This window comes from Neophocaena asiaeorientalis, unplaced genomic scaffold (genome assembly GCF_003031525.2).
Source record: "Neophocaena asiaeorientalis asiaeorientalis breed wild unplaced genomic scaffold, Neophocaena_asiaeorientalis_V1.1 scaffold171, whole genome shotgun sequence".
In the NCBI taxonomy this organism is placed as follows: Eukaryota; Metazoa; Chordata; class Mammalia; order Artiodactyla; family Phocoenidae; genus Neophocaena; species Neophocaena asiaeorientalis.
In genome coordinates, this window is record NW_020174013.1 from 1,742,627 (window position 1) to 1,766,881 (window position 24,255).

At 38.0% G+C, this 24,255-nt stretch overlaps 1 long non-coding RNA gene across 2 annotated transcripts in view; it reads left to right on the top strand.

Annotated features, from left to right (window-relative positions):
- The first annotated feature begins 10,607 nt into the window (after nucleotides 1-10,607).
- The window catches only part of LOC112405152 (uncharacterized), a 30,424-nt gene continuing 16,776 nt past the window's right edge, over nucleotides 10,608-24,255 (top strand). Inside the window, exons 1-2 of one of the 2 annotated variants that reach the window (XR_003004276.1) lie at nucleotides 10,608-12,433; nucleotides 12,810-12,879. This is a non-coding gene — a long non-coding RNA (uncharacterized LOC112405152). Of the gene's footprint in view, nucleotides 12,880-24,255 lie in introns of both variants that reach the window. The other variant, XR_003004275.1, reaches the window with a different exon arrangement.

Consider the following 24,255-nt stretch of genomic DNA (forward strand, 5'->3'; position numbering starts at 1 on the left):
CACTTATTTTCCAACTCCATCTTCAAACAGTCTATCTTCCACTAAAGCCTGTTATCGTTTGTTCAGAAGACTTGATAACCTAAGAGTCGTGAATAATGGAAAAATGACAAAACTTGCTGTACATAATCAGTTGGCAAAGGAAGGAGAAATAACAGCTACTTGACTGTTGAACATATATTTTTAAACTGAGCTTGTAAGTCATTATGAATGCCAAGTCACAGATTTTCTTCAACAATCTCAAGACAGCTCCAGGCCATGCAGATAAGAGTTTCTTGGTGGCTCTTTTCTATCCCTTTGGAAGGATATTGGACAGGGGAAAGGGGTGCTTTTAGAGCCACAGTGCTCAGGATCCCAGACCCTCCAATGTAAATGCCAGCTGGAACCAGACAATGACGTTATTATAGACTCTTTTTTGTCAGCAGTACGGAGTAAACCTCCATGAATTCAGGTATGCACTAATTTATGGGAAAAAGAAATCAGTGTTATCCTGGAAGGTTGATTGCCAGTCAAATTTTGGTAAATTGAAATAAATATTCAAAGCAATAATAGAACTTGATCTTTACAGGATTCTATGGATAATCATTTTGCAAGATAAGGAATTTTTGGAGGAATGTATTTGTTAGGTGACTTAGATTGGAATCCCAGATCTTCCCCTTTCTGGCTCTGTGGTGGTTGGTAATGGATTTAACCTTAAGGAACCTACATCTCATCTATAAAATGGACACCAAACAACCTTATTTAGGAGGGTCTATCAAAATGAAATCATGGATATATAAGTGATTTGTTGATTTTAATTATTAACTTTTTTAAATTATAAAAATGAAAAATACGGAGAATAACAGATACCCATGTACCAACCACTAGATTTTAAAACTAGTAAAATTTGCCTTATTTTCCTCTTTTTTCAGAAACAAAATATTAGCAATGCAGTTGATTGCTCCTTATTCTATCCTTTACCTTCCTTCCCAGAGTTAACCACTATCTTGAAATTGGTGTATATCTTCCCCATCTGTATTTTTTGTGTTTATTATATATGTACATATCCCTAAATAATACATAGTATTGTTTTTCAAGTTTTAAGTTACTGTCCAGTGTCCCATTGTATGTAATTATTCTTCCCTCAGTGACTAACTGAGCTTGCTTCTGATTTTTTGCTGTTCAAACAAAGTTTCAATGGACTTTCTTGGGCACGTGGGATGGTTCTGGGTTTTGCATCTAGAAGTGAAATTCTGAGCCATAGGAATGTGCCTCTTCGGCTTTGCTAGATATTGCCAAATAACCCATCAAAGTATTTGTACCTGCCACTTAGGAAAGTTCTAGTTTCTCCATTTCCTCCTCAACAATTAGTACTAATTTATCCTCCTCAACTATTAGACATCTTCTTTTTCCTGAAGTGGTATCTCACAACAACTTGAATTTCCTTAATCACTACTGAGGCTGAGAAATTTTAGGTGTTTCAGTTTTCTTTTCTGTGAATTTCCTGTTCATATCCACTGCCTATTTTATTATTGTATTATTTGTATTTTTCTTACTGATTTGTAAGAATTGTACTTATTTTTAAATTTATGTGTGACAAATAGCTTCTCCCAAGTATGTGGTTTGTATTTTAACTTAGTTTATTGTATCTTATATCAAGGAAATTTTAATTTTCAATAAAATCAAATTCAGTATAATCAAAAAAGGAAATCAACCTTTTCCTTTATGATTTGCTCCCATGACATTTCTCTTAAGAAACAATTTATTTCCCTATGTTCACAAAAATATTCTCTCCCTATTTTTTTCTTTCCAATTTCTAATGCTGACATTTGGGTTTTTAATCTGTCCATGAAGTGGGGTTGGAATAAGTTGTTCCTTTATTTTTGCATATGGACAACCTTAGTTGCAGTGACATGCATTTTACTAATCATACTTTTCCATTGATTTGTAATGACACCTTGTATACATGTGTTTTCCCCCACCCCGAGCTTTCTCTTCTAAGTCATTGGTCTTTTTCTTTTCCTTTGGACGGATACCATGTTTTCTTAAAGTTAATATAACTTCATTTGTTTTCATACTTGCACATCTCCTTAGTCATCAAATAGTCTTTTCTTCTCCATATGACTTTCAACTTGTAAAATTCTGCAAAATACCCTGTGGCAATTTGATAGGAATCGCATTAAAATTTATAGATCAGTATGGGAAGAAATAATATTTTAATGATATTGAGTCTCCCACTGTTTACCATTATATATTTCTCCATTTATTTAGTTTTTTTGGTCATAGGATAATATGTTAAATTTTTCTTCAGAAATGTTGAACATCTTATGTTACATGTATTCTCTGCTACTTAATGTTTTTTGTTGCTTCTGTAAATGGATCCTTTTTTAAAAATTAAAATTTTCTCTTCAGTTGTTGTCCTGTAAGTAATATTAATATTTGTGTGGTAAGTTTTTATCAGGCAACTTTGCTAAACTTGCTTAAGTTCTAGTTATTTGTGTATTTTCTTATATTTCTCTGTGTAATTAAATTGTTGGCATATAATGAGAATTACATTTTTTCTTTCTAATCATTAATTTCTTTTTTTTTTTTTTATCTTATTGCACTGGTTAGAACCACCAGTGTTATAGTGAGCAGAAAGTGTAATAATAGACATCCTCAGCTTGTTCCCAATCTTAAATAAATTGCTTCTAATACTTCACAGTTAAGTATGATGTTCACTGTAATGCAGCAACATGCATTAGATTAAAGTTTTTACCTTCTACTCCTAGTTTTCTAAGAGTATGTTTTTCTTTTTAACCATGAACCAATGTTAAAGTTTATTGGATGTCTTTCGGGGGAGGCATATATTGGAATGATTTTATAGTTTTTTGTCTTTAAGGGGTAAGTTATATTAATAGATTACCAATAAATGAATCATCCTTGCATATCTGGGATAAACCCCACTTGGTCATAAGTTGACACACATGTGTGCACACACACACAATTGGATTTATTTATTTATAGAAATTTCCACTTGCTTTGGTCAACTTCATTTATTTATTTATTAACAGATTAAAAAATGTAAACGTATGTTAACATTGATTAGAAAAAGAAAATTTTGTTTACATTTATTATCGTGTTTCTTTTTCCCTTGAGAAACATTTGTTTTGGGGGGAAGGGCATAATGTTTTCCCTTTTTATTTTATTTTATTTATTTATTTATTTTTTTGCAGTACGCCTCTCACTGTCGTGGCCTCTCCCATTGCGGAGCACAGGCTCCAGATGCGCAGGCTCAGCGGCCATGGCTCACAGGCCCAGCCACTCCGCCGCATGTGGGATCTTCCCGTACCGGGGCACGAACCCGTGTCCCCTGCATCGGCAGGCGGACTCTCAACCACTGCGCCACCAGGGAAGCCCTGTTTTCCCTTTTTAAAAACAATTTTTTTTCTTTTATATTGGAACATAGTTGATTAACAATGTTGTGTTAGTTTCAGGTGTACAGCAAAGTGATTCAGTTATACATGTATCTATTCTTTTTCAAATTCTCTTCCCATTTAGGTTATTACAGAATACTGAGCAGTGTTTCCCGGGCTATACAGTAGGTCCTTGTTGGTTATCTATTTTAAATATAGCAGTGTGTACATGTCAACCCAAACTCCCTAACTATCCCTCCCCTGCAACCTTCCCCCTTGGTAACCATAGCACAACTGGATTTATTTTGCTAGTATTTTATTTAGGATTTTTATATCTATATAATTAGTGAGATTAGGCAGTGATTTTTTTCCCATACTGTTCTTAGCTAGCTTTAGTATTAAGGTTATACCAGTTTCATAAAATGAATAGTGAACTTTTATCTGTTTTTCTAAACTCTGAATCATTTGTATGAAATATGAATTATGCTATTTGAAGATTTGGTAAAGGTTGCTTGTAAAACTTTGGAGGCATTTTTTTTTGTAGTTGGATATTTACTGATCATTTTTAAATTTTATATAGGGTTATGCTGGTTTTCCATCTTTTCATTAGTCAATATTGGTAATTTATATTTTTCTAGAATTTTCATTCAAGTTTACATTTATTGGCATAAAGTTTTACACTTTAAAACATCTCCATTCTATCTATAGTTATATCACTTCTTTGTTCCTAATATTTATTTATTTATTTATTGCGGTACGCAGGTCTCTCACTGTTGTGGCCTCTCCCGTTGCGGAGCACAGGCTCCGGACGCACAGGCTCAGCGGCCATGGCTCACGGGCCCAGCGACTCCGCAGCATGTGGGATCTTCCCGGACCGGGGCACGAACTCGTGTCCCCTGCATCGGCAGGCGGATGCTCAACCACTGTGCCACCAGGGAAGCCCCCCTAATATTTATTGCTAATATCTTTTCCTTTTTTCCTTGATCAGTCTTCTGGAGATTTATATTTCCTTTGTGTGTGTGTATTCTTCCCCCCAAATCAGTTTTTGTTTTACTTAACAATACTAATATTTCTTTGTTTTCTCTTCTATTAAGTTCGGCTTTTTAAAAATTTATTTATTTTATTTATATTTGGCTGTGTTGGGTCTTTGTTGCTGTGTGCAGGCTTTCTCTACTTGTGGCTCGCGGGCTCTAGAGCGCAGGCTCAGCAGTTGTGGCGCACGGGCTCGGCTGCTCCGCGGCATGTGGGATCCTCCCGGACCAGGGCTCGAACCCGTGCCCCCTGCACTGGCAGGCGGATTCTTAACCACTGCGCCACCAGGGAAGTCCCTAAGTTTGGCTTTTATGTTTGCTATTTCCTTCAGGCTTACTCTGTTCTTTCGCTTCTTGAGTTGCTGGGTTTATAACTATTCTGTCTTTTTCTCTTTCCTGACATATGCATTTAAAAGTATATACACTTCCTTTTAAAGAATACTTTAGCTACTTCTCACAGATTTTATGTTATGTTTCATTGTTATCAGTTCCAAGTATTAAAAATATCCAGCATGGTATCTTTATTGATTATGAATGATTCAGATGCATGTTTTTAAATTTCCAAATGCATATTTTTGCCTTTTAGTTGCTTCTTTCTGATTTTATTTCCACTTATAATTTTTTTAATGCTGTTATTTTATGTCTCTTTCAGATTGTTCTCTCTTCTGTTGTCTAGTTCTAGGATTCCTAATTGACCTGTTGGTCACGTCTGTTGATTTTTCCCCCAGTGCAAATAATTTCCAAGTGTTTGGTTGTGTTTTTCATTGTGAGCTTGTCTTCAGTGGGGTGTTTTTACGTAGGCTTCCTGTGTCCATGTTGTGGACATTTCTCTACAAGGTATTTTATATTTGTTTCTACTGGGAGTCCCAATGTTTTAATGGTCCAGGACTTGTTTTAAAAAATTAATTTCTCAGTTTGCTATTTCTTTATTGCGTAGGTAGTGCAAGTTTAGAGCCTGCCCTTCTGGAGTCCTTGTTTTGCGGGAGACTCTGTTCTAACCTCTGGCCTATGATGGGATCAAAAAAAAAAATGCCTTATGTTTCTGTGTGGACAGTGAAACTCCATCCCAGTCAGGATATCCCCTGGGCCAATGAGACCCTCAGCTTGCATTCTTACCACTCTGCTGTTGAGTAATTTCAAAACAGTCTTGGTTATATTTTAGAATTTCTAATTTTCTAAGAGTAGGAGGAGATACGTGCTCAGATCAAGCAAACTTGTTATAAACTATGTACAAGTTTATGAAAGTATGCTAGAGACACTTATCTTGTACCATAAACTGTCATTCTGAAAGTAAATTATTCTTGTAAATAATTGTCAATACATTAGCTTTGCTTAAGGCAGGGTACACATAATTATTTTAAATTTAGCTAGAGAGGGGAAATCTAAATATGAATCACAGTTCTGTTCTAAGGTTGTCATAGAACCTTGGAAAAATGGATGAGTCCTGGCTGTAGGGAGAAAACATAATTCCATTTACTTCTGATTTATAGGATTATTTACATTTACATCATTGTTAATTTTCTGGACCAAGATCAATTGGATCCTGCTGGGCAGTGTGAAAGCCAGGAAGCTCAAAGAGATGTGTGTAGTTTTGTGTGTCTAAAATGATGGATTTTGGCATTTTGATATATTTGACAAGCTTTGCACTCGTCAGCTTTTTCACTGAGTTCTAAACATAGAAATGGGCTTCTTTCCCCACATGGAGAATACTAAGAATTTATTTCCTAAGGAAGAAATTTTTTCCCATTCTGGGCCTAATTCTCTCTTACTGGATGCAGTTTTGTAGGCAAGAGAGATTTCTGTTGGTTGGCCAGAATGCCTGTCTATTGCACTACTGAAATATTAGCTGATACATTCAAGTTAATATGGACCCTCTCTCCTTTTTAAAATGTTGATTACTCCCAGCCTTTCATTTTGCATTGTAACAGAAACTATTTTCAAAAAGCAGAGGGGCAATTAGTAAACTCAGATAATTTCACATTAGAACTGTTAATTGTTTTGTTGTGAAAATAGGAAAAAATTTCCTATTTCCTGATTTAGGAAAAATCAGTAACTTGATTATTTGAGCTGATACTTGAAGGTGTTACCTGAGTTTAGGTACCTACTATGAGAAGGAATCTACTAGCAAGCTTAAAAATTCATATATGTTAGTGCATTTAAAAGATAGAGCCCCTTTAAATAATTGGTAAAAAAAAATATAAACAGGATCCTAACTAATAAATATCTAATTGTTTTTCCCAGGTTTTGACATTGATGAATATTTGTCATTAAAAAAAGAGTAACCACTGGCCTTACCTTCTGTTAAAAGCTTTTTGTCTGATTAAACCAAAGGACTTCAGAGGAGATCGGAGTGAAGGTGGAGAGGTTAATCAACCATCGCTGTGACCAAGTTGTGCTCACCTTTCCTTAAGCGGTCTACATGAGGCCAGCCCTAAAGCATCATTGGATAATTTAAAAACTAAACTTTGGGCTATACGGGCAATGATTTCATCAGACAAAAAATTTTAATCCTTGGTCATATTGAGTCTTCTTGACACTTTCTACTTACTTGAAGTCTTTAGAGTAACTACCCTGAATTCATGGTGCACAAGTAGTTAGATATTTTTTTGACACACTACTTGCCAGTTGGTGTAGGTAATTCCTTCCTGTTCCTGAAATAATACTTTCATTAGCATTGTAGAGAAGCTATTTTGAAACATTCTCAAACACACCTATGACAGTGGTTAAGAAGAGAATTAGACTGTCTGGGTTCAAATCCCAGCTTGTTCTATTCAGAGGTTACCCTTGACAAAGTTGCTTCAGTGTGTCTTTTGTGAAATATAGATAAGAGGAGTACCAGCCTCACTGGGTAGTTGGGAGGATTAGAATATATGGGGAAAGCATGTGCATCTCACGTAGTGAACATTCAGTGCCAGCCATTGTAGTTAAATATGCATATATTCTGCATGGAAACACACTCAAAGTACCTGAAGTATAGTTCTTACCAGCATACTAATGATTGAAACAGTATCAACCATCCTTTTGGGAAGTAAAATTTGATTTTTCTCCTGACAAATCAAGTGATCTGTCTAGGTCGATGATTCTATGAAAAAAAATAATGCCTGTCTGTTCAGATATTTCAACCTCTTTGGGAGTCAAACCTAGAAAAGTAAAATCACATTTTAGCTCTGGCTGTGCTTTGCTGATCACTCATCTTTCTAATCCAAAATTTAATGACAGAAATCTGATGTTCACATCTGGGCAAGAGGAACTTAAATATCAATTGTTCTTTATTCATGCTGCCTTGTCCAATTCCTTTAATTGTCTTTGCAAGGTCATTTTGCTGCCCCCATCCCCTTTTCTTCTGCTGTTCAGAACTGAGTCTTTTTCAGCTAGAGCTATCCACCCTGGCTTTTGAAGTGCTAGTTTTCCAGCTGAGACTGGAGTGTCAGTAAACTGCAGAAAGCCTGAGCTTGTGAATTTCTGGTTTGCATGAGACCATCATGGTTTATTGTTCTGAAGGCTCTTGAAGGAGTGTTCAAACCCATGGTGCCATGCAAACTCCAGGGTGAGTTTCTTTCAAATGGCTGTTCACTTGACATGTCTGCATTTAGAAATCACTTGGGTAAATCTTTAGATACAGTTCATCACCATCATGTATCAAATGAGGACGATCTAAATCCCTTTAAAGCATGCATAAACTATGTAATTGCCCCTGAAAATAAACACAAATAATTTACTGGTAAATATCTGTTTAACCAGAACACATCCCACTTCCCCAGGCTGTGGTCTGAACTCCACCAGTGCTGGTAAAACCCACATATTTTTACTGGTTTACTGTGGTCCTGAATCAGGGGCTACTTCTAAAGTTGCTTTTTTTTTTTTTTTCTGAGTCAAAAACTAATAAGAGACGCAGTAAAGAATCTTTTGTTGATTCCACTGTTGACTTCCCCAGCAGCAGTTTATATTATTCCCTGGGCTGATTTGCTCTTGCTCATTAGACCTCCTCTTAGCCCTTGGCAGTCAAGACCCTCCACATCTGAATTTTTGATCCATACCTCTCTAACCTTCCTAAGTACCATTTCTTTTCCTCTGCAACCAGGTGTGTAAGGACCAGTCTTATGCCCGTTGTCCTTACTCGTGATCTCATACTTAGTCTGATGTTCTCCTTCCTTCCTTCCAACTCTGCACTCTCATCTCTAGCTCCAAAAATTCTCTTAGACTTAGTGCATCACCCCTCCCCTCAACTCCCTGAGAAGTTTGTCATGTCCAGTTCCACTGACCTAGACATTCTTGAGTTTAGAAATCAATCTGTGGGCATGTGAAGAGTATTCTCATACATTGCTTTGGATTTCTAACACACCCAGTGTGATCAATGGTGTCCCCCACCCCTGCTCTAGCCCATCCCAGTTGGATTGTAAGGACAAAGGTAGACTTTTATTTCTTAGGCATCTCATGTCATGTTGAAAAAGGACTCCACCATCCATATCTGTACACATGTTTTGTTCATTGCCTCATCTGTGTCTGGTGTATCTTTTTTTTTTTTTTAGCATCTTTATTGGAGTATCATTGCTTTACAATATCTTTGTTTTCAAATGACAGCTATAGGGCATATTCAGAATTTTATTATTGAAGGCATTGTCCAAAATAAGTTTTCAGAGGTACTCTTTCAAATAGAATATAAAAACAATATAGTGTCTAGGGTTATTATTTTGCCTTCTCATTATCTAAAAATCTGGAGGAAAAGTTGGGAAAGAACAAGATGGGAAAATGGAAAGGCGGTAAAAGCTTGTTTTGAGAAAGTTAAAGATGGGCTTCAGGGTATGTGGAAGATACCAAAAGGGATAAAATGTTTTCCAACTATATGATATGTACATATTTGCTTGTTCATTTCTTTTTCATCGTGTCTTTTGTCTCATCAAACTAAATCATCGTGACAAAAAGAAAACTGGTGGTATTTTGTTTAGGAAGGCATCTTATTAAGTTTTTTGATTTACATTTATGGATATATTAATTCAGTTTTCCTGGGTCTCAACCTATAAGATCAGCGTTCTGAAAAGGGTTAATGAATTAATTTGACTGTAGTGTGCCTGCATAGCGTGCTAATGTATAGTAATTTACAAATACTGCAATTATTCATAGCTATTTAAGAATGGAGAATATTCCAACTATGCTTAACAAATCCATCATGCGTGAAAAACTGTACATATTTAGATGATTCCCAGGGTAATATCAGTCTTCATTCCGTATGTTTGAAGATGCTTTCTTGAGCACTTCAATTCATCACAGCGTCTCTGTCTGCTGACCCCAGTGAGGTCTGCTCACTACAGGAAGAAGGCTCTCTGTACCCCAAATGGCCCTTCTTATCTCCACTGTTCTTGGGATTAGGAATAAAAAGAAAGAGAAAACTAGACCGGATTTACTTGTCAGGCTGGGTACAGTCCCGTGAGGCACCTTGTATTAAACGTCTAGAAAAACATTTTATGTGATGCTCCTTGTAGGAAGTTGGAATAAAGTTAGGGAGCAAGCAAAGGTTTCTGCTGATGTCTATGGCTGTTTTAACCTTTGAAAGTCAACAAATGTGCTGTGATCACAAACAGTACCATTTTTCTGAATACCTTCATTAATTCATTCAATAAAAATGTATGGAGTGACTATGATGTGGAGTCACTGGGCCTGGTGCTAGGGGAAGGGTGATAAGAAAAACAGTCTAACCTCATGGGGCTTACATTTCAGTGGACAGACAGATAGTAGTAAACAGTTACACAGTTTTATACCTACCCCCCCACCCCCACCAAGCACACACATATTAACCCCTGGCTGTGGGAGGTGCTAAGAAGGAAAGGTCCAGAGTGCTCTAAGAGTGTCCATGTAAGACAGGGTTGAGGAATTCTTCCTCGGGGAACTGAGCCTTGAGCTGAGACGTGAAGGAGGTGGTGTTAATCAAGGCTGGTGGAGGTGTGGGTGCATAGGGGGACAGGAAGAGGAAATGTGATAGTTAACATTTATGTGTCAGCTTGGCTAGGCTAATGGTGCCCAGGTATTTGGTCAAACGCCAGTCTAGATGATACCATGAAGGTTATTTTTAGATGTGGTTAACTTTTTTTTTTTTTTTTTTTTGCGGTACGCGGGCCTCTTACTGTTGTGAGCTCTCCCGTTGCCGAGCACAGGCTCCGGACTCTCAGGCTCAGCGGCCATGGCTCACGGGCCCAGCCGCTCCGCGGCATGTGGGATCTTCCCGGACCGGGGCACAAACCCGTGTCCCCTGCATCGGCAGGCGGACACTCAACCACTGCGCCACCAGGGAAGCCCTAGATGTGGTTAACTTTTAAATTAGTAGACTTTGATTCAAGCAGATTACCTTCCATAACATGGATGGGCCTCATCCAATCAATTGAAGGTCTTAAAAACAAAGACTGAGGTCTCCCAAAGAGAAACGGATTGAAATTCTGCCTTCAGACTGCAACATAGAAATTCTGCCCGAGTTTCCAGCCTTTGGACAAAGACTGCAACACCAGCTCTTGCTGGAGTTTCCAGCCTGCTGGCTGCCCTAGAATTTTGGGCTTCCCAGCCCCCATAATCAAGTAAGCCAATTCCTTAAAATAAATCTGTCCAGATAGATAGATAGATAGGTAGGTAGATAGATAGGTAGGTAGATAAACAGATAGAGGTATATCTCCTATTGATTCTGTTCTCTGGAGAACACTGGCTAACACAGCAGAAGAAGAAGACCTTAGAAGAGGGAACCGCATACGCATAGGCTCTGAGATAGGAGGGAGCTGGCGTTTGAAGGAATAAAAAATGAGCAGTATCGAAGCACGGAGAGCTAGAGTGGGAGAACTATCCAGGCCAGAATTTTGTATTGTGAAGGTCTTTTTGAAGAGCTGGGACTTTAAATACAGCTGCAAAAATTAATTCCTTGAATTCGTGTAAACGTCTATTCTTTTAAATTCACTCAATCTCCAAGTTTTTAATTATTAAGTATATACACATTATGCATTCTCACACTTTTCTTATCACATGTAAGATGTCCATGAACCATTTACATAGACTAAAATGCTCCTTCCTTTCCCTCTCTCCCCATTTCTCCCTTTTTCTTTCTATACAGTGTGTTGCCTCCCTGGACATTTCCTCCTTTAACTTTCAAATTGCCTCTGCATTTATGCTCCCTGGTCCAGCTCCACACTTCGGTCTCCCAGTTTATCCACTCTCAATTAACCTTGCTCCCCACATCGCTCACTGTGGTATTTAGTTCTGGGACCCGCCTTTCCTTTGAGAATTATTCATCTCTTTCTAAACTGTCTTGGAGGTCTGCCAGTAAAGGTGCCCTGCCCTCCCCAAGCTGAAGTGTGGGATGTGGGCCTCTGAGACTTGGGCAGGATAGGAAGTGGCTGGAGCTGATTCTTTCTCATGGGGTCTCCCTGAAGAGAGCTGTTCTCGCCATCTAGGTCCTCAGCTCTACCCCAGTCTCTATCCTTTCTGCAAACTGGTTTTTCTTGATGCTCTAAGCTACCCCATATATCCTAGTAAATCCCTTTGCCCCTTAATTTAACCAGAAACAGTTTCTGGGGCTTGCAGTCTAAGGAACCTACTGCTCCAGCATGAAAGGAGAAGAGTGAAGAGTTTGGTGTGTCTGGAGAGAACAGATATGTGGGAGTAGCTGGAGATGAGGCAGTTTGGGGCCAGATTTTAAAGGGAGACAGGAAGAGACCCCAAAGAAGCTGGAAATAAAGCTGAGAAGACATAGATGGAATGTGTTTGGTTATTGAGAGAGTGAAGCACTAATCAGTTGGGCCCATCCGTGAGTTTATTATTGAAGATTTCCAGAATCTCTCCTAGAATTCCAAGGCAGAAGCAATCTCCGGGAAGTGCATGAATTCTATGCAAAATGTGGAAACTTAATCCTCTGTTTGTGCTGACAGGAAATGGCTGCTTAGCCTGGATTGTGGAAGATAGAAGCCCAGGAAAGCGGAGTCATGGGAGAGAGCTCCCTGTGTGCGGTGCACGTACTTGCGGTGACGTGGTCACAGCCAGAACCGTCATGCTCTTAAGGTCCCAAATGGCCAAACAACTCACTCTCCCGAGGGGCCTCCAGGGACTCCGTATTATAATAACCTTATTATAATATGGCTTTTCATGTAACTCTGCTTCTGGGGGAGGCCCATGCAGCTCAGGCCAAGATGAAGATTAGGGCTTGCCTAGCAGCTACATTTCAATGAAAATTAATATGCTGACAATTTTGGTTCTTACATGAATCTTGCAGGATTAGTTAATGTGGGTCCATCGCTGAGATACTGCACGAGTTTCTGAGCTTATGGATATGAGGATAAGATTGCAGACTTTGATGAATTCATTCATTCAAATGAGGTTATGAAGCCAGAACTTCTTTGCACTCTCATAAAGCCACATTTTTTTTTTTCTATTCTAGGAAGGGAGTGACATGATCAGATCAGAATGAATCCTGGTTTCAGAGCAGAGACTGGCAAAAGGGAGACCAGGTAAGAGGTCACTGTGAGGGCCCTGAGGAAAACTAGAGAGATCTGAACTCAGGTACCAGCAACGGGGAGAGGGGAGATGCCGGCTTCTGGACTGAACTAGGGTCTTTAGATCTTGATAATCTGTTGGATGTAAAGGGTGAGGAATTGGCTAAAATCAGGGATGGCTAAAGAATGTCTTACTTGTCATTTTTCTTTCATTAAATAACCTTATCTGAATTCCCACAAACAATGCTGCACATAAATTGTGACAGTATGAAAAACAGAATCTGAGTTAAATTTGAGCTATGTCAGCCCATCACACTAGACCACGAATTCCCTGAAAGGTTTAGCAACATATTGGATAAAGTGAAATTAATCCTTTAGAGCCACAAGCTGACATATGCATATGCTACAAATCCATAAACTATACTGGAAGCATTAGAAAAGGAAGCTAAAAAATGCAAGGGAGCACATCTGTATTCTGTCCAGTGAAGCAAGCCTAGTTCACAATGTCATTTTCTTTTGTTAGTGTTGAACCAGTAGGAGGCTCTGTAATGTTCACCTTGTTGACCTTTACAATACAACGTGTTGTCGATAGCACCCCTGCACAAACTTGATGAAGCTTTGCAGTCAGGTCACTGTTTCGTATGATTCACTATCCTAAATTTAGAAAAGGCTGCGATGCTAACTGCAAGTGACAAAAACCAGAGAATTTCAAGTTCTGGTTGGCAGCTCTGGGTTACATTCCCCTGCAGGCGAAGTCGGAGCTGCCAGCTACATTAACGAAAATGACCAGCCTGTTGGGAGAAGAATAATCAGGAGGTATTGCAGATAAGAAGTTGCCGAGATTTAAAACTCTCCTCAACTTTTGGCTTCATAGTTAAAATATTTCTTTTGTTTTAAATAGCAAGACCCATAAGTGAATTCTGTGACTTTTCACTCGCTTGTATGAAATAAAGAGTTGTGTGGCTACGTGATGAATTTACGGTCATTACCGCAACCAGTCTTGATGGTGGAGAGCAGACTTTTGGCTTTAGTTTGTGTGAAACAGTTGCAGATTTGCCAATAAGTCATAGAATACAGTAGTTCACATGTGACTCTGGAGCCTTAGCCACAGACCTTTTGAAAACTGGACCTCGCTGATGCCAGAAAGAACCAGAAACCTGTCTCATCTGATTTCTTTGGGCTTATCAATACCTCTGTTTCAGGAGTACAAAGAAGGCTTTGTGTGCTGAGCTGATAGGCTCCGCTGGAGGAAATGTGCCAATGAACTTTAAGAGAAAAGAAAATAGAAAGGCAGTTTAGACATTGTCAAAATGAAGTGCCATGTTTGTATTCACTCTATGGGGCCACATCTTTATGCTGAACAGATCCAGGGACATCAAAATGCTGGTTTTGCTTCTTAAGTAAATACCTCCTCTATCCTTTACATTCTCTTCTGATTAGCAGTCCTTATGTAACAGGCTTTGAATGCCAGTATGCTTAATTTTATTAGGAAACAGCACAAGCTTCTCAATTTGGGATAATAAAAACTATATCTATTTTTCTATTTTAACTTCTGGGTGCAGACAGAACTCGTGGGGCCAGTGCGGGTTGGGGGGAGAGGTATGCTTATTTCCTGGGTTCTAATCCCCAGCTCAGGGGTCTCAACATTTTTGGATTCAGTGCTGATGTTTGAAAGCTGGAGATTTTGATGGCAAATCTCCAAATATTAAACTGGACAGCAGAAACATCCCTGTAACTACTCCTACTGTATAACCATTTTTCCTAGCATCTCTAAAGTCATCCCACAGTTATTGCAATAGTCACTGTCACCCTTCCGCGTGATGTTGCTGTTTCAGTAGATTTACTGTCCTGCCTATATTCTTGTGTATACTCATGAGGAGAGTATATCACATTTCCAATAAACACACGATCTTTCTTTGAATACTCTGCTTCTTAACACTTGTTCTAAACGTGTTACTCCCTGCTCTGTACCCCACTCTGCAAACCCACGAATCTTAACATTCCATCTGGCACACATAGCTAGAACGGTGAGTTTTACTCTATTGTAGCAAAAATAAATTTTATACAGAGAAGAAAACTTGGCAGCATTCTTATGTGACTTTTGAGCATGCCGTGGCACACTGGCTTCACACAGTATTGGCACCTCTGGTAATCTCAAGAAAATCACGGAAATTTTGTGCCTTGACTTCTCCTTCTGAAAATTCTGAGTAAATTCTGTTTCTATAGAAATATCAATGAAAGTGTTGTGAGCTCTTTAACGGTAACTGGCCGTGTAACCTTACTGCAGGTTGGATTCTCCAGGAAACCGACTCTGAGAAGGAGATCAACACACAGGAGGGGTACTAGGGAGGGATTGGCTGTGGTTCCAACTAATAGGGCTCAACCAACCCCATGGGAAGCTCTGAGGCTGGCGTGGTTCTTTAGAGTTGTACCAAGTTGGAGTGAGGGAGCAGACACTTTGTCTAGGCTGACCAGGCACTGAATACAGCCTGACCTATGAAGGGGTAGTGACTTTGGGTGACATGACTCTTTTCTGTTGAGGCAATTTCCAGGGAGGGCTCTTTGCAGAGAGCTGTCATCTGACAATCTTCTCAGCAGTGGGGAACCCAATCCTTCATTCTTGAAGTGGGGATCTGAGCGGCACAGCATGGTATATACGACAAAGACCAAGTTGGGAGCACCTTATGTGAACAACTTTGCTTTCCTATATGGTGGTTGGTGGTTTCCGACAGAAACAGAATTATGGCATGAATGGGTAGTGAGAATTCCTTTTCTTTACCTCTATCACCATCACACAAAGTTCCACTACACCCTGATGCTGTAGATTTAGCAGGAAAACTGCTGAAGGATTCTTCCTGGGATTGGGTTGATCTTCTTGCCTTCAATCAGCCTTGTCATCTTTGTGCACTCACTATTATGTAACCTGGCTATATTTCCTCTCTGATATTCAAACTGGAACGTTTGTAACACTATGTCTCTCAAGTCTTGGTTGTTTATGCAAAAATGATCAGCTGTTTAAAAGAAAGCATTGCATGTACTTGATATATCTCCTAAGTCTTATTAGGACAGTACTCCTAATCTCTCCCTTTTTATGACATTAGTGTTAACATTTTGAAGAGAACTTGCCAGTTATCTTGTGTAGACTGTCCCTTATTCTGGATGTGCCTGATTATTTCCTCATAATATTATTTAACTTTTTCCTCTTCAGGAAATTAAATGGGCCTAAAGACTTGATAAGATTCTGGTTAAACTTTTTTTTTTTTTTTTTTTTTGCGGTACGCGGGCCTCTCACTGCTGTGGCCTCTCCCATTGCGGAGCACAGGCTCCGGATGCGCAGGCTCAGTGGCCATGGCTCACGGGCCCAGCCGCTCTGCGGCGTGTAGGATCCTCCGGGACCGGGGCACGAACCCGTGTCCCCTGCATTGGCAGGCGGACTCCCAACCACTGCGCCACCAGGGAAGCCCTGGTTAAACACTTTGGTAAGGATACTTGATTATATCCATTTTGGAAAAGAAAAGTTGTAAAATGCATTTTGGAGCTTCAAAATATATGAGATAAAAATTGACAGAAGAAAGGGGAAACATGATTCTAAAGTCATAGTTGGAGACTAAAGACTCATCTCTCAGCAATTAATAGGAAAATAAGGCCAAAAAATACCAGCAAATATAGGGAATCTAAACAGGACTATCAACCATCTTGACCTAATTGATTTTTATAAGACATTATACTCCAATACTGAAGAAAAAACATTCAAGTGTACATGGTACGCTCATCAAGATACACTGACCATATTTTGAGCCATAAAATAAACCTCAATAATTCAAAAAAGACTGAAATTATGCAGACTATGTTCTCTGATCATAATGTCATTAAATTATAAATCAATAATAATAAGATATCTAGGAGGTCCCCAACATTTTGGAAATTAAAACACTTCCAGATAATTTATGAGTGAAATAAATCACAAAAGAAATTAGAAAATATTTTAAACTAAAAACAAACAGAAGTACAACCTATCAAAATGTGAAGAAAGCAGCTAAAGCAATGCTTATGAGGAAATTCGTAGTTTGAAATTGTTATATTAGAATAGAAAGGTCAAAATCAGTAATTAAGACTCTACTTTAAAAGGTACAGAAGAAGAAGAATGAAGTAAATCCAGAATAAGTAGAAGGATGGAATTTAAAAAGATAACAGCAGAAATGAAAAAAGGAAAACACAGCAACTGGAAATCTTATACACTGTTGGTGGGAGTGTAAAATGGTATATTCACTCTGGAAAAAAAGTCTGGAAGTTTCTTATAAAACTAAACATATACCTACTGTAGGCCCAGCAATTCCTCTTCTAGGTATTTATACAAGAGAAATGAAAACACACGTTCACGAAAAGCATTTGTACAAGAATTTTCATAGAAGTTATATCTGTAATAGCCAAAGCCTAGAAACAATCCAGGTGGAATATTTCTCAGCAATAAAAGAAATGAATGACTGATTCATGCAACAACATGGATGATTCTCAAAAGCATCATTCTGAGTGGCAGAAGCTAACACCAAAGAGTACAAACTGTATAATTCTATTTATATGAAGTTCTAGAATGGGTTAAAAAGAATCTATGGTGAAAAACATCAGAACAGTGCTTGCCTTCGAGAGTGGAGTGTGGGGGAGGGGAGTGACTAGGAAGGATCATGAAAGAAACTCCTGGTAATGTTCTATTTCTTGGTATGGATGTGGGTTACGTAGATGTATGTATTTGTTGAAACTCAGCAAATATAATTTAATATTTGTGCATTTCACTGTATGTAAATTTTCCATCAAAAGAAAAAATTATAAACAAGTATTAGGCTCCACCTAATAATTTGCATACAGAATATTTAGGGGTAAACTGCTGATGCACTTTACCTTGAAATATGTCAAAAAATAACATGGATTGATGGATAAATGTAAAGATGTAGCAAAACAAGTATAGTAAAAAATTAATGGCACCATCTGTGTGGTGGGTATATGGGTACATTGTAAAATTCTTTCAACTTTGCTCTTTGACAAATGTCAAAATAAAATGTTGGAGCAGAGACATTTTGGGGACAATTGGGCAAAATTCAATAAGGACGTGATATTAGGGAATTATTTTTGCCAGTTTTCTTCAGTGTTTTAGTAATATTGTGGTTATGTATGACAGCTAATTCTCAAGAGAAATGAGCTAACATATTTAGTAGTGAAGTGTCGTGATGTCTGCAACTCACTTGGAAATTTTAACAGAAATTTAAATAATAGGACAAATAGGGTAAAAAGTTAATAATTGTGGAATCTAGACCATGATTACTCAGATGTTTATTGTCCTTTTCTTTCACTAAAAAGTGTTGAAAAAGTAAGCAGTAGAAGTAATGATATGTTATGTCAAAGGGCAGAGAATATAAAGAATGGAATCTCTACACTGGAGACATTTACAATTTCCAGTTTTTCTTCAAAAGGAGCTGTAGGAGGGAGATCAGCTTGGTGATTTGTGACCACCTAGAGGGGTGGGATAGGGTGGGTGGAGGGAGACGCAAGAGGGAGGAGACATGGGGATATATGTATATGTATAGCTGATTCACTTTGTTATAAAGCAGAAACTAACACACCATTGGAAAGCAATTATACTCCAATAAAGATGTTTAAAAAAAAAAAAAAAGGATCTGTAGGAACCTATTGCTGGACCTGGTTCAGAAGGCCAAGTCATGAGTGCTCTCTTCTTGCCTTCTGTCTGATTTTACTTCTCTGGACTGTTCTACTGTTCTATTTTGTAGTGGGGAGGGACACGCCTTGGGGCATGCGAGATCTTAGTTCCCCAGCCAGGGATCGAACCTGTGCCCTCTGCAGTGGAAGCACATAGTCTTAACCACTGGACCACCAGGGAAGTCCCTCTCTAGACTGTTCTTATTTCAGAGTTTGAATGTGAAATGACCTTGTTCATGACCTTGACTTTTTGTCTTGACTCTGGACTACATCATTTGTGAATTTGATGCTATATCTTTTCATCACAGAATAAGATCTGGGTTTTTAGATTCAATCTAGTCACTGAACCTTAATGCCTGAATTTTGCTTCACTAAAGACTCATTAGACACTTAATAAATTTATTGCCAAGAAGAAATGTAGGTGGAAGTGTAGGTATAACACAGCAAAGTGTCTGTAATCATTCAGGCTTCACTTCTGTTATGGGACAGTACCCTGAGAAATGACACAGGAACAGACTGTGCACACAACTCTGGGCCTGGGGATGAGACTGGGGGGACAGATGTTCTCACAAAGACCAAGTAATTATGGCCACAGTGCTGTGAATGTATTGGGAAGCAACATTTGGTTATCTTCTTAGTCTCATTTTATGTTTGTGTCTGTGTCTGGGTACACTTACAGCTATGTGGGTTTGCTCCAGGAGCTGGAAGGCCTTCTTTGGGAATATTAGGCTTTGCTTCATTTCACTGAAAATTCCTCAGCTAACATGCTTTCCTATTATGGAATCTAGCTCTCAAAGGATTTTTTTGGCTGAAAATAGATTAATTTCTTGATAAAAAACTAAATCTAGTGAATCTCAGAGTATCTCAAGCTGCTTTTGTTTTAACTTTGTATGATTTCTGATGAAAACTTGGGTGCCCTTTACACTGGATGCTCTAGATTTGTGAGCCCCAAACCCGCCTGTTCTCAAAGCTTTCATGGAGAACTCTTTTAAAATGTAGATTCCTGGGTCCACCCCAAATTCCACTGAATCAGGATCTTGGGGTGATGGGCTCTTGAATTTTTGTTTTTAAGCTTACCAAGTTACTCAGACGGTAAGCAAGTTCTCAAACTTTAATGTGTATGTGAAGCAGCAGGACATCTTGTTAAAAGCCAGATTCTGATTCAATAGGGCTGAGGTGCTGCTAGTCTGCAGATCACACAGTGAGTAGCAAGGAACTAGGTCATGTCCCCACATCTTTTCCCTAAAATCAGGGTCACATCTTCCTTTGCAGAGAGTCTATTTGGCTAGCATTCAGCATACAACAGACTTCCTTTTCACCTCCTTGCTTGATATCTCTTTGCTTTGAAATATTGCTTGAACAGTTGATAATTCAGATTAGCGTAACCACTCACTTCAGTTTGCCTAGCAGAGTTCTAGTTTATGCCTTTCATCCTGGAATAATATTAAAATTCCCTCTGCCACATTCATTCTTAGAAGTATCTCCATTTGAAAGATAGATTATAAAGTGACCCTTCTAAGCCCACAAACATTGAGAAGTGATATAATGTACACAACATAGGTTGCCTAGCCAAAATCTTGTGTGGATTGGATTCCTGGCTTCATTATTCCACACTCCATCTACAACCTTAAACAAGTCAAGCCTCAGTTATCTTATATATAAAACAGAAGTGGTTTATTATGAGGATTTATAGAAATGATAAAGGAAGCTTCTAATACAGTGACTGGCATATAAAAGTAGGCAGCAGGCTTCCCTGGTGGCGCAGTGGTTGAGAGTCCGCCTGCCGATGCAGGGGACACGGGTTCGTGCTCTGGTCCGGGAAGATCCCACATGCCGCGGAGCGGCTAGGCCCGTGAGCCATGGCCGCTGAGCCTGCGCGTCCGGAGCCTGTGCTCTGCAATGGGAGAGGCCTTCGTACTGAAAAACAAAAAAAAGTAGGCAGCCATTTATTTAGGCCCCTGTCTCTTTACAGTCAATGAAGTGAACATCTAGTCTACTTTGGAATGATAAAAATAGAGTGCTACTAGCAAGTTAGGCTCAGAAGCAGCTATAGTATTAAAATGATGCATCTGCTACACTTGTATTTCCGTGCAAGCCTGATGAGTCTACTATAGAATCTATCTCTGAACCCGATAGTCCCATGTGATTTCTGTGTTGTGTGTACTTTAGCACTATATTGATAGACTAAATCCTGAACTAGGAAGATAAAGATATTAACATTTATGGAGTTCCAACTATATACCAGATGGAGGGAATTCCAAATTGGAAGAGATCACTAACATTGTTGTAGGACAAGGTATAGAAAAGTTTAATCCATCTATAAAAAGAAAGAGTTAACAGATTTCCTGGGCAAACATCTACATCCAGTATTTTAGACCAGAAATGTCATAAAAGGACTTTGAAACAACTATAAAAACAAGAAGGGGAGGTGGGCAGAAAGAGAGAGAATGTGGAACCTTGGTTATACTCTTTCTACTATAAAATCCTCATGAAAACTCACCCAGAAATCAAGGATTTTGAACAAGGTATGATTGATGACTGGTTCCTAGCCCCATCAACTAGCTATTCAGGCTCACGTTTGCCTACTCCAAGACTGCAATTATCCTATGCTTCTAGTAGAAAATTTTTAGAGTTTTGTGTTTCAAATTTGGGTCTATGATTCATTTTGAGTTAATTTTTATGTAGGATATGAGGTAATGGTCTATGTGTTTTTTTTTTTTTTCTTTTTCTGTATAGTGTATACAGCATCATTTGTTAAAACAGACTTGTCTTTCTTCAAAGAATTGCCTTGGTATCTTTGTAAAAAATCAGTTGACCTTATGTGTGGGTTTACTTCTGGGTTCTCTGTTCTTGTCCATATATGTGTATCTTTTCACCAGTACCAAACTACTTTGATTACTGTAGCTTTATAGAAATTTTTGAAATCAGGTAGGGTAAGTCTTCCAACCTTGTTTTTCTTTTAAAAAAGTTCTTTGGTTTTGGTTAGTCTAGGTCCTTTGCTTTTCTATATACATTTTAAAGTCAGTTTGTCAATTTCTACAAAAGTCTGCTAGAAATTTTTTTTTAATTTCATCTGTTTCCTTTTGCATTTTGTTTTTAGTTTATTTTTATTTTTTTTGGTCGTGCCATGTGGCTTGCGGGATCTTAGTTCTCTGACCAGGGACTGAACCTGGGCCTATGGCAGTGAAAGTGGTGAAACGTAACTGCTGAACCACCAGGGAATTGCCCTGGACTTTTGATTGCTATTGAACTAAAACTACCTCAGATCAATTTGGGGACAATTATTATTTCAATGATATCAAGTCTTTCAATCTATGAATATGGTATGTCTTCCCATTTATTTAGATTTTATTTACTTTCTCTCAGCAATGTTCTGTAGTTTTCAGTGTGGACATCTTTGACTAGATTTTCTTTTTGGTACTACAGTAAATGGAAATTTAAAAAATTTCATTTTTGAGTTGTTTGCTTCTTGTGTATTGGAATACAATGATTTAAAAATAAGTTATGTATCTTGCCAAATTTATTTATTAGTTCTAATAGTTATTTTGTAGATTCTCTGAGAGTTTCTACATGAACAATTCTGTCATCTGCAATATAATTTTACTTCTTCCTTACTGATCTTTATTTCTTTTTCCTTTAACCTTCTCTGCCTACCTTTTTAAAAATTACTGGAATCGCTTAGGACCTCCCCCTCCCCAGTATAATGTTGAATAGAAGCAATGAAAATGGGTATTCTTGCTTTGTTACTAATTTCAGGTGATAACAATGCAGTCTTTCCCCATTAAGTATAATGTTAGCTGTAGGATGTGCGTGGATTTCCATTATCAGTTTGGGAAAATTCTCTGATATTCCTAGCTTGCTGAGAGTTTTTCTTTTTCTTTTTCTTTTTTAAATCATGAATGAGTGTTGAATTTTGTCAAATGCTTTTTCTCCATCTATTGAATTGATCATATAGATTTTCTTCTTTATTCTATTAATATGATGAATTATGTTTGATTGGTTTTCAAATGTTAAACTAACATTGCTTTCCTGTGATAAACCATACATGGTCATGATGTATTTTGACATTTGTTTATGTATTTTTGGACTCAATGTGCCAATATTTTGTTAAGAATTTAAAAATTTATATATTTTCACAGTCTTCTGGTAGTTATTTAAATTTTTTTCAAGAGTGTTTAGTTTACTCAGTGGGAGGCACGCTCTGGAGTAGGCTTATGATGCTATGTGGAACATGTGGAAACAAAATGTGTCCTTTTTCTAAATTAAAATATTTTCAAATGATTCTGTAGGTGAATGTGGGCTGCTGATTGGCCACGGTTTCCAGCTAATCTCCTCAAATATTGGTAAAGAATAAACTCTCCTTACAAAATGTAACGTAGAATTTTTGCTGTATTTATCTTGCAGGATGTGAACAGGACAATCCTTATGCAATCAGACTGTAACATGCTTAGGAAGCCAGATTTTTTTGTTGTTAGTTCATTGTTTTATGAATAATGGATGTTGAAATATATAAACTATTCAACTTTTCAATTCTGGACTTTATTCTTATAAGATCTCAATCCCAGATTACCACAGGAACTTGATCTGGCAATGAGAACTTGCTAAGCAAGTGGAAGCTTATTGAGTATTAATATGCTTGTGGAATTAGGAAACCTTAGATTGTGTTGTCATTGGAAGTGGGAGAGGTTCTTTTCTTTGGAGATTTTACATAAGGTTGAGACTTTGTTTTTTGACTCTTACACAATTATTCTTATCAGAGGTATAAGATAAGATATAAGGTATAAGATATCAGCTAGAGAAACGTGTATGTCTACTTCTAACTGATGAAAGAGAAGTCTGAAGCAATGTGAACTTTCCCACTAAGGTGCCAAAGAAGACTTCGTTAAGGGAGCCAGAAGGTGTGGGGGTAAATGCACAGATTTTGAATCCGATGAATGTGGATCTGATTATTGGCTTTTGTTCTGGACACTTCCACCTTTTAAGCTCGTTTCCTTTGTATCTGCTTATAAAGATCTTTGTCAAAATTACATGAACAATATATGTAAAGTCCTTGACTTACAGTAGCAATTAAATAAATGTTAATTTCTTTATTTTCATAGGTCAATATTTAAACATTGAAACAGTGTATTCATCATTTTTTTGAGAATTGTTTAAAAAAAGGCCAGACTTCTTTGACAGACAATTTTTCTTCTATTTGTGCAATCAGTTAAATTAGTGTTTTTGGTCTCTGTCTCTCGACTGTAAGCTCCATGACGACCGCAAAGTTGTCTACCTGGCCCATGGTTGCATTCCCAGATATTAGTATAGAAATTGGTATGTAGTAAGCAGTAGTATTTATTTCTTAAACAAGTGAGTAAATACTGCTTGCAAGTCATTCCTATACAACGGTGGGTCTCTGGAAAGCTTCTTAATTGCCTGTTTTTCCCCAAGAGAGGCCAATATAGCACAATACATTCCAATCAGCAAAGGCTATAAAAGTGATAAAATATACACAGATGGCCAGAGGCAGTCCAACTCATTCTTCTTCATTCCAGAAAATAACTCCCAAAATAGAATGCTTTTTTGGATAGGATATTTTGTCTTGTGAGGTGACTAACAGTTAAACCAAAAAAGTCTTGGTTATGAATGTTGTGACTATCAGTTTTTATAAGTTTATTCTGAGTGAGCAGGGCATTCCTTTTT